Source organism: Coenobita brevimanus, chromosome 4 (assembly GCF_032717465.1).
Source record: "Coenobita brevimanus isolate Jiangsu-jjx chromosome 4, ASM3271746v2, whole genome shotgun sequence".
NCBI classification, from domain to species: domain Eukaryota; kingdom Metazoa; phylum Arthropoda; class Malacostraca; order Decapoda; family Coenobitidae; genus Coenobita; species Coenobita brevimanus.
In genome coordinates this window covers 8,328,637-8,340,798 of record NC_136957.1, presented here as the reverse complement: position 1 = coordinate 8,340,798, position 12,162 = coordinate 8,328,637, and positions in this window count along the sequence as shown.

The following is a 12,162-nucleotide window of genomic DNA, read 5'->3' as shown; positions in this document are numbered from 1 at the left end:
GATAATTTTGTTCTTGACTGAAAGCACTTCTGGCGTCGTCTTCAGTACTTCTGGTCAAGGCTAGATGTTCAGGGAGGATTTTGTTTCTGAAGATAGGCCCAGGGTTTGGTTCAGTTGTTCCTGAACATAAAAGTGTGGCGGAAATGTTGACTGAATATAAGTACCTCTGCCCTGCTGGCGACCCCATGTTTTTGCTTTTTAAACATCTTTCGAATTTTATCGTCATATTCAGCACAGGTTTTCGTATTATTTTCAGCCAAATTCCTGACTGTTTCAGCATGCTGGTTGTATGTTTTTGGTTCTGAAGTGGGTACAGAAGTGATTTCTTGATTGTCAGTGAATGCGTTCGTCACTCTTAATAAGATGAGGAAGAGTTAGAAGGCTACCCACATTCCCAGTATGCCCCTTGCCATATTTGTTGATAAAATATTCGTATGGCAGTCGACGGGTCGTCACAAAAGATGCGGAGCTGTGGTTGAATAGGGCTCTTGTGGCACTGACCTTCAACTGATTTCTAGTAAAATCTGGTTACTTCAGACCTGGTTTTGCATATCCTATCCACCAACTTCGGCCAAAGCAGGAAAACTAGTGTCCGACTCGATCTTGGCTTTGCCCTTTTGTTATTTTTCTCCAAATCACATTTCTTTATCCAGGGGTGCTTCTCGTTCCTTCCATGAAATTTGGTCCAGATCAGATAAATATAGTTTGAGTTATAGGGTTGACCATGCTGCCTTATTCTGTGCCCTTGGCATTTGACTGATTCTTCTCGATACCGAATCCCCTTATACTTCCTTTACCCTAAATCCTCCCACAAAGTTTCATCCAGATCGGATGGCTAAGTGAGTTTATCAACTCACTGGTTGATCCTCAACCCATCTATCGAGTCTGGTTCAGCTCAGCTCAAAGCTATTTCAGTTATTTTGATCTCAAACATACCTGGGCTCTGTCTTGCGGCCTTCACCAGTAATTCGATGTTCTATAAATCAAATCTAATTGTTCCAAATTTCTTACAAATGGACATCACCTGTATTCCGGTGAACGAAAATTTCAAATTAATTTGTTTTGCTTTCCGCGATTCTTCTTCTGTTAAACAAATAATCCATTGTTCTTGCTTTATCCTCAACCCTTTCACCAAGCTAAGCTCAGTCTAGGTTGGATGAAAGCTTTAAATTGACCCTGCCATGTTACCTTGATGATTTGCCTTTCTCTGTGATCTCGACATGTTACTAGTTGTTCTCAAAACCTAGTCTCTTTAGTTCTGTCACATCGTGAACCTTCCACAAAGTTTGGTCATAAGCAGATAAAAACCGCCCAAGTTTTTATCTGATTTCAGTCTTAGATCATTTACCAGGTGACGGTGACATTTCACATAGTTCTAAGAGATAAAGATAGAGATAGAGATAGATAGATAGATAGATAGATAGATAGATAGATAGAGAGAGAGAGAGAGAGAGAGAGAGAGAGAGAGAAAGGGAAGTCCTTGCTTTGTCTAATCATCAACCATTCCAACAAGATTAGTAACAATCCGATCGAAACTTTATTATTATTATTATTTTTTTTTCACACACAGACTCACGGAATGAACTCAACTTTTCTCAGTGACATTGACCTCATGTTCTCAGAATCAAACCCCTTCGTTCTTGCCTTACCCTTGACTATACATATTTTGCAAAATTGGATAAACATTCGGTAATCTGACCTTGCAAGGACAAAATATAACCTAACCCTCTGGTGTAAGAAAGTCAACTCAAGGGATGTCCCTCATCCCTTCCACCACATTTGGATAAAACAATTTAAAAGCATTAATTTTTTTTTCAAACAGATAAATGGTCAGAGAGTTAAATGCCAGCTAAAACATTACCCTGTTCCTGCTTCATAAGCACGGGGATGCAAATAGGGTGGAAGGCAGAAAAAAAAATGGTAAACAGTGGAAAACACAATCAGAAATAATTTAAAGCCAGTGGAATTCTCTCTCTCTCTCTCTCTCTCTCTCTCTCTCTCTCTCTCTCTCTCTCTCTCTCTCTCTCTCTCTACCTACCTACCTACCTTGCCACATTACTACCACATACACAAGGCCATAATTTCAGTCTATCTTAGATTAAAAACTCAGGATAAGGTGGCAGCACAACTTACGAAGAAGTACTCAGCACAGTCTGTTTTCTCACCGTTAACAAAGATCCACTAAAAATAAACCAACTCATCGATTTAATCAACCCTAGTATAGCTTGCGAAATTATTATAAGGAATAGCGTGAAAAAATCTTATCTTCATTACTGTGTGTTGAAATTTATTCGACAGTTCCAAAAAGTGATGAGTAACTATGAAAGGACAGTTATAAAACTAACTTTACCTCATGTATATATGGTATGTACTGTTTTGTCCAGTTTGTACACACCTGACACAGGCACACCGTGTTTGATGAGTTGTGAAGGGCAACTGATGCACAGGACCAATGAACACTACTTTCAAATATTAGAAAATATTAGGGCGCCCAGGGGTGGCATGCATATCGCCTCATAGTAGGCGATGAGTCCGGCAAGGATTAAGGGCTGCTAATAACTATTAAACTGTCATTCTAGTCACATGATGACCTATCATACAACTCACACCACTGTGTCTTGCCTATTATAACTACTGAATGATATGCGTAGGAGAAAAAACACACAGCCAAGTTAATTTCCTTCATGTTTCTAATGTATTGGGCTGTACAGACCCCGCCCTCTGAAATCATGTTGAGTACGAAGTCATATGGAAAGTTACACCTTCAGATTTTTGTGTTTTTTTCCTTTTCATACAATTTATTAACGACCCAGTACTTCCCTTTTTTGCTGACATATGCTGCCTGAATGGGAAAGATATAACACACCTGGTGGACCAATCTTTGATCCACCCAAGCACACTGCCACTGAAACCATGTATCTTTAGTTTTTGAAGGAGTCTTTTGTGTGATTCTTAGTCAAAAACCTTTTGGAAATCGAGATACACAACGTCAAGAGATTTAGTCTCGTCATACATGTTCAATATATAGTTCAAAAAGTCCTATAGTTTCATAAGGCAAGTGTGATTATTTTCAAAACCATGTTGTGAATCTTTGATAGGACTGTTTGTTTCTAAATGTTTCCCAAACTTGCCTCTAATAATAGTTTCAAGCAACTAAAAACCACTGATGTTAAACTAACTGGGCGCTGATTTTCTGATTATGCTCTCTTTCCCCATTTTAATGATAGGGGATGTTTGCAAGTTTCTATTCATGTGGCACCTTACTGCATTTTAGTGATAAGTTAAAAAGCTTAGAAAAAAAGCTTTGATATTTCATTCTGTAGTTCCTTTAACATGGGGCAAGTTTTCAAAAATACATATTTCACTCAATTCTCATTGGATCGTTATGAAATTTTAAAGGCACAAAAGGATGGCAATGTCTGAAGTCATACACAATCTGCCTATGACAGTGTCTTTGCTTGAAGGAATCGAAAGATTCGACAAGCATGTTGATCAGTTCCATATGTTTGTCTGTCTGCCTGTCTCTCTGTCTGTTTGTTTGTCTCCTCTCTACAGGTCACAATTTTGCGTCAATCATCCTGAAAGAAATTCAGAAAATAGATGTCCAGACACCCTGGAAACCTATTGTTTTTCATCAAAATTGGTCAAAGGCCCAGTGTGTGGGGGGTTGAAACCCCTCAATGGCCGTGGGTCCAGAAATCGTCGGAACCCAGTGGTTGGCTGAGCCACTTTTTTTTTTTTTTCAAATTTCGAAATTAAATTTTTGTTTCCTACCAAATTGAAGAGAAATGTCTGGGCACCTTGGCAATACAATCTTAACTTCCTAAACCAATCCCGTGCTTTGCAATGAAGCAGGAAAGTTTTTGCCAAATGACTGCCTACACACTGGTGAAAACTAAGCAGACTTCACTGGATCCATCTGTCAAGCGCTCTATTGCCCACACGCTGGTGAAAACTAAACAGACACATCAGATCCATCTGGCAAGTGCTCTGTCAGTGGCAGTTTTATCTATCTGTTTGTTTGTTTGTCCATGCAATATCTCCAAAAGTTCTCAGTGAATTTCAGTAAATCATTGTGGAAGCATATACCATGGCCCAAGAAAGAATTGATTGTGTCTGGGGGGCTGATCTGGATCCAGATCCGGAGTATCCTGCACAAAATCTCCAAAAGTTATCAATGAATGTCAGTGAAATTTAGTGAAATGGTGCACCATGGGGCAAGCAAAGAATTAATAAAATTTCGGGGCGGATTTGGATCCGGATCCGGATCCTATGTATCCCGCACATTATCTCCAAAATTTCTCGATTAATTTCAATAAAATTTTGTGGAAGGTTGCGTCATGGGTCAAGGAACAATTGATTAAATTTGGGGGTTGGTCCGAATCCTATGTATTCCACAAAATATCTCCATGAATCCGGATCCGGATCCATTTTAATGACATTGGCACTGGCAGAGGTATGCGCTGTCTGAGTGTTTTGAAATTATTATTATTATATTAATAATAATAATAATAATAATAATATTATTATTATTATTATTATTATTGTTGTTGTTGTTGTTGTTGTTGTTGTTGATGTTGTTGCCATCATGATCATCATTACTTCTGCCAACGAAGTTGGAGGAGGTTATGTATTCGCCTGTGTTTGTCTGTTTAGTTGTCCATAGGACATCTCCAAAAGTTCTCCGTAAATTTCAATGAAATTTTGGGGAAGGGTGGGTCCTGAACCAAGAGAGAATTGATTAAATTTTGGGGCGGATCCTAATCCTGATCTGTATTCTATGTATATTATCTTCAAAAGTTCTCAATGAATTTCAATAAGATGTTGTGGAAGAGTGATCCATGGATCAAGGAACAATTGATTAAATTTGGGGGTGAATCCGGATCTTAAGTATTCCATACAATATCTCCACGGATCCGGATCCGGGTCCTTTTTATTGGCAATGGCACTGGCGGAGGTATGCACTCTCTGAGCGCTTTCTAGTTATTATTATTATTATTATTATTATTATTTTTATTATTATTATTATTATAATCATTCATTCTCCACCTAACTCTTGATCTACCTCTTCTACGAACCACTCAGTCTCATACATCATTCCAAATAATATTCATTTTTCCTTCTAACTCCCGCTGACTCAAGGCTGTGAAGCACCAAAGTGACAAAATACCCAGCCTGAATTGTGCCGATATCCACAAAACTTGGCTTTTTTTTTTCTTCATAACTCATTCTAGTAACAAGCAAGAAATATACAATATCAATGAAAAAATAGTGACACCAAAATAAGCCTAGTAATGCAAAGAATAATTACTAAAGAGGATGAGTATACCAAAGGAAAAATGTGTCCAATAACAGAATATGCACACAACTTTTACGGAAAGAATGGACTCATAATCATGCTAGAACACAGAGGATTGATAATACTTTGGCTAAAGAAGTGGATGCAAAATGTGTCCAGTGACATAGGGAGTGCGTTCGTGTTGTGGAAGAAATTATGAGCGAGCAAATTTGCCATATTTCATTATGGCACTACAGTGATGCAAGAAAACTTGGAACGGGACAATGAAAGGAGATATTTAATGTATTTCTGGAGGGAAAGTTAAATGTGAAATGTGTCGATACGGGAGGTAGGGAGGAAGAGTACTGTGAAGCGAGAAAGGAGATATGAGGGACGGGGGAGGGCAGAAAGGAGGGAGAGTGGAGAAAAAGAGAGAAGGAGATAGAGCAAAAGGTTACGGAGGAAAGGAAGTGAGGAAAGAGAGGAAGAAGCCAAAAGAGAGGGACAAGGGAGGAAAGGGAGATCGCAGGAGATTTTCTTGACGTGGAAAAACAGTGTAAAGATGAAGAAGGGAACACTTTAAGTTAAAAAGAATAATGATTGTGCAAAGGCTTTGGGATGCGGATGATGGTGAGAGATAGGAATAGAGGAGAGAAAAAGAGGACGATAGAAGAGGGATGAAAGAAAGGGGAGGCATAAGAAGGTGAAGGGAAAACGTAAGGGGAGTGTGTTGGTGGGAAATATTTTGGAAAGGGAAAATGGTGGTAGTATGGAAGACTTACGAGAAAAATGAGTAATACAAAATTACTTGGGGTGCAGAAAATCAATAAGGCTAGGTGTTCAGATGGGGAGGTGTGTAAGGGAGAAGCGAGGGAGACGGGGGGGAGGGGAGGGGAATGGAGGGGAGCTTAGGGAATTAAAACAAAGGAAGTACGAGAATGGGGAGTGTTCTAGCAGGGAAAATTGTGCTGATGTGGAGAAATGGCGAGACAAAATAATGAAACTGTAATACTCTGGGTGAAAAATGAATGCTGCCAAGGTATTGGGACGAAATGGTGTGAAGGAGGGCATAATATTGGAGGAGAGAAGAGGAAGAAGGAAAATAGGGAAAGGAGGCTGGGCAGTGATTACGCAATGAATATTCATACGGGGAAAAATCTTGCAGGAATCATCTTTTGTGTGTGTGTGTGTGTGTGTGTGTGTGTGTGTGTGTATTTTGACAAGGAAACATTCCACAAGGAAAAATGTCTGGCAAAGGAAAATATGAATGAATATTCTGACAAAAATTCCAGTGTGAAAAATAAAAAAAATGCTAATAAACAGACTGGTAATTAAAAGTTTCACAGGTGAAATGTCTGGAAAGAAAAATTTTCCTGGCGAAGAGGCATGTCAGAAAAAAGATCTGACCAGAAATGATCTAACTGGGAAAAAATATCACAGGAAAAAAGTGAGGCAATGAAAAGTCTGACAAAAAAATAAAAAAAATGTACTGCAGAGAAAATTCTTGCTGTGAAAAATGTGGCCGAGAGAAATTTGACGTTGGTGGAGTAAACAGTTTTGTTTACAGTGAAGTTATGGCGGCTTGAACCCCCGCCACTTGACTCTTTAGGAGCATTTCAAGTAGGCAAAGGCAAGGCGAGAGGAGGAGGAAGAGGAAGGAGAGAAAAAGGAGGAAAGGGAGGGGAAGAAGGAAAAGTGAAAACATATCGAGGACTATGGGGAAAGAGGAATAAGAGTCAGAGGAGAGTGTGTGGGGAAGAGGAAAAGGTACAGGAGAGCTGAGGAAAAAGAAGAGAGAGAGAGAGAGAGAGAGAACATATGAGGTTGGAGGAAGAGGAAGACCACAAAAACACGGCGGAGTAGGTAGAAGAAACAGAGGAGGCTTGGGAGAGGAAAAGTTATGATCAAGGTTCGCTGGGAGGAAAGGGAATAATAAAAAGAGGTGAAATACGAAAACAAAGAGGATTAAAAAAGTGGAAACGAGAAGGAGGAATAGGAAGTGGAAAATGCAGACAAAGAGGAAGTGGAGGAGAAAGCTGAACACGAAATGTTTGCAGAAATAGGAAAAGGGGATAAGATAGGAGGATAACAAGTAGGTAAGGAAAGGACCTTAAACCACTTTTAGTACGTTGCATTTTATTCTTGCTCTCCGGAGACAATTTAACTGAATCCTTGAAGTTAGCTGTACCTAACCTTTAAATTCTGAAAAAAATTTAATCAGAATAGTTCCTTCTTGTACACACACACACACACACACACACACACACACACACACACACACACACACACACACACTCACACACACACACACACACACACACTAGAAAGGCTGGAAAGATCTTTTCAAATGGAAATTGAAGAAATCAAGAGTGAGCTAAGCAGACAGAAGGAAAAAATGAGGAATTAATAAAGGAAATAAACAGAAAATCCACAATAATAGATGAACTATCAGCTAAGATAAATTCACTGAGAACAAAGGCAACTGAAATGGGACGTACAGTTGTTAACGATGAGAGAATTATGGATGATTTCAGAAATGATACGAAGAAAATCAGGCAAGTAAGCAGTATGACCAAAGTAGTAACACTGAGGAGAAAATAACACAGGTAAATGAAATGTTGAGAAATTACCAAGATGAGGTAAAAACTACGTATGCTGAAATGGTGAAAGTAAAGAATGATTTAGATACAAAAACAGAAGAAAAAAGCGTAAGAAAGGAAATGAAACAAATTATAAAGAATAACAAAACTAGTCAGGGAAGCTATAGAGATTAACAAATCCATAGTAATCAGTGGCATAGGTGAAGAAGAAATAAAAAAAAACAGAATTTCATGGGACAAAAAGCAGATGGAAAACATAATGAACATACTGCAGCAAGTATCAGAGGAAAACTATGAGAAAGATATAGAACATAAAAGGCTAGGGAAATATGAGAGAAGTAAGTCAAGGCCCCTGAAAGTAACATTCCAGAGTGTAAACACTAGATATTAACAAAGAAAAATCTACAAGTCAAAGATATAGAGCTAGATATACCCTCACAAGTAGAACTGACTGCAGTAGAGATTACTACATCTGAAGGGAAATTAACTGTGGCAGATTTATACATGTCACCCAGAACAAACATCTGGGAGACAGGCAAATATGAAGACCTGGCAGAGAGTGCAATTCAGAGTTTAAGAGCATTATTACACAGAATGGAAGAGAAAACTGAGAGAATTATATGTAATGAAGATTTCAATGCAAATATAAATTGGAATACTCTAGATGTAAGAAGCCATGAAAGCTGTTGGGACCAAAAGCTCCTGGACCTTGTGCAGGAGTTATTCCTATTACAACATGTAAAGGAAAACACCAGAAAAATAGGACTTCATGAACCGTCACTACTAGATCTTATATTTACTAGGCAAGAAAATGATACTGACAATATAATGTATCACCCTCTATTCGGCAAAAGCGACCATGCAGTATTAAATTGCTGCTTCAAGATTGCATATGACATAGTTAACAGTAATGAGAGTTACAAAAACAGCCTAAACTACAAAAAGGGAAACTACCATGACCTAAAGAAATACTTCTTAGAAATAGATCGGGGAAAAGAGCATAGAGGACAAGGTTTAAATGTAATATATAGAAAATTCTACGAACTTTATGAAACTGGAGTCCAAAATTGCATCCCACAGCACAAAGAAGCAGAAAAGAAAATAAAGAACTGGTTTAATACAGCATGTAAAAAATAAGAAGAAAAAAGAGACTTGTTGTGGAATAGATACAGATGACACAATAGTGAGAGGGCAAGAAATGATTATACAAGGATAAGGAGAGAAGCCCAAAGATAGTTTGAGGAAGGAATTATAAATAAAAGTAGTTATCAACCAAAGTTATTTTTAAGCTACATCCGAAGCAAATCCAAAGTTAAAATTACAATACAGTCCATTACGGACGAGGGGATCATCTATACAGAAGAGAAGTTGTTAAGCACTAATTAAAAATTTCCAATCAGTTTTTATAGAAGAAAATAATATTGAGAGAGATTATATGGAACAAGCATGCCCACACATTTTACCAGATATACAAATATCAGGAAAAAAAAATAAAGGAGGAGTTTAGTAAATTAGACTAAGGAAAGGCAAATAGTCCTGACGAAATCTCGTTGGGTGCTACATGAATGTGCAAAAGAGTTAAGTAGACCAATATATTTAATATTCAAGGAATCCTTGGGTCAAGGTAAACTACCTGATATTTGGAAGAAAGCAACCATTGTTCCCCTGTTCAAGAAAGGTAATAGACAAAATCCACTCAACTACCGACCAGTATCACTAACCAGTGTTGTAAGTAAGATATTAAAAAAGCCGATAAAAAAAAGTTTGGGTAAACCATCTAGAAGAACACAATATGATAACAGAAAGGCAGTTTGGTTTTACTGTAGAAAGTTAAAATCATGTGTTACTAACCTCTTAAGCTACTATGATAGAGTTGCAGAAACATTACAAAGGAGAGAAGGATAAGGGGACAGTTTCTATCTAGATTTCGTGAAAGCATTTGACAGAGTACCGCACCAAAGACTTTTATGGAAACTGTACCATCAATGAGGAATCCAAGGCAACTTGTACTGTTGGATGGAAGATTTTCTCAGGAAAAGGGAAATGAGAACAGTACTAAGGGGAAGTTACTCATCATGGAGGGAAGTGACTAGTGGAGTTCCTCAAAGCTCAGTGCTGGCAGCAATTACGTTTTTAGTGTATATAAATGACATAGATAGTAACATTGGAAGTGAAAGCTATCTAAATATGGTTGCTGATGATGCAAAAATACAAAGGAGAATTACCAACACAGACTCCTGTAGAAAGCTAAAAGAAGAATTAAATGAACTTCATGAATGGAGCGATAAATGGCAAATGGAATTCAATGTGGACAAGTGTCATGTAATTAGGTTTGGTAAAAGTGGAAAAAGACCAGATTGGGATTATAAGTTAGAAAGTAACACCCATATCAGAAAGAAAGAAGGACCTTGGAGAGATTATCAGTAACAGACTATCTCCAGCTGACCACATCAGTAAGAATGTACGGAACATGTATACATGCTTGCTAATATGAGAACAGCATTCACATACATAAATGAAGACTTGCTGAGAAAGATAATAACATCATCCACCAGACCAACCCTGGAGTATGCATTAGTAGTCTGGAATCCTCATCTCAAGAAATACATAGATAAGATTGAAAAAGTTCAGAGGCCGCTACAAGATGGGTACAAAGCTTAAGGGAAGTAAGCTAGGAAGAAAGACTAGACAAACTGAATCTGCTAACACTACGGGAGAGAAGGAAAAGAGGAGACATGATTATGCTCCATAAATGTGTCTCAGGGAAAAAGAAAATTGACATAAATGAGTATATAACCTATGGGGAAACATCAGCAAGACGACACTGCAAAAAGCTGCATAAAAAGAGAGGTGATAAAGACGTAGGGAAATTCAGTTTCCCTAATAGGGCAATTGATCAGTGAAATACACTACCGAATGAAATAGTGTGTGCCAAAACAATTCATAAATTTAATTCATGTATGATAATGGTGATTATATACACGAGACAGTATGAGTTTGACTCATTCCTGTTAAGATACAATAAGGTAAGAATAATCGGGTATGAATACACACACACACACACACACACACACACACACATAGATAGATAGACATAGATAGATAGACAGGTAGATAGGTAGATAGACAGATAAATGGAAAGACAAATAACATATATACATACATAAATACATATCTATCTATCTATCTATCTATCTATCTGTCTATATACAGTATATATATATATATATATATATATATATATATATATATATATATATATATATACATACAGTATGTATGTATGTATAATGTCAGAAAGAAAAAAAAAACAAAGGCTAGGAGCCCGCAAGACTGTGCCCTTCAAGAAAAGAAGAAGAAAAAAAAAAAGAGCCAAATTAATATCCGTTCATTTTGACATGCCTGTACATACTATGTTTGAAAGACTGAAGATCATAGGCAGTAGGAAGGACAGACAAAGGGAGACAGTTCCAGAATTGACCTGTTGGATACATGAAGGACGGGGAGTAACGGTTAACTCTTGTATTAGAGAGCTGAACAGAAAAAGGAAGAGAATTTGTTGGTAGACGGTGGTAAAACGGCCCCTGAAATGGTGGAGGGATGGAAGCAAACAGTTCAGAGGATCAGTGACCATTAAATTAGCAATAGAAAAGAGATAAAGATGCAACAGTGTGGCAAAGACAAATAGATTGAAGGGAGCCAGTAAGAGTAGTTGATGAGACGAAAAGCCTTTGACTTCACCTTGTTGAGAAGGGCAGTATGTAGGGACCCTCCCCACACATGAGAGTTGTACACTACACAGGGGCAAATGAAAACAGTGTATAAAGTTAACAACTGTTGCGGCAAAAAAAGCAAAGAGTCGGCTTAGCACACATAATATCTCTGGAAGGTTGGTTATGAGAAGAGTAAGGCATGGGATTTTTTTTTTTTTTTTTTTTTTTTTTTTACTCAAGTGGGACAAAGTTGAAGAAAAATCTGACATGAAGGAATGATAGTCGAATAAATGGATGTTTAGTTTAGCTGATAAATGGTTGGGTAGTATGATGGTTTGTAAGTCAGCATGATGGGAAAGCTGGAAGGTCTGTTGGATAGTAAGCCTGGATGATAGGCTGGTAGGGTTGCAGGTTTCAGACGCTGTATGATGAATGATTGAAGAGATAAGTGTAGTGAAGACTAACCCCTTAAGATGTTTGAGTGAACGGATCATTGAATAATTAAACTCTCCGCTGGATGCATAGTTGTTAGGCTGATTGATGGTTTGGTAGTTTGCTGTGTACATCACTA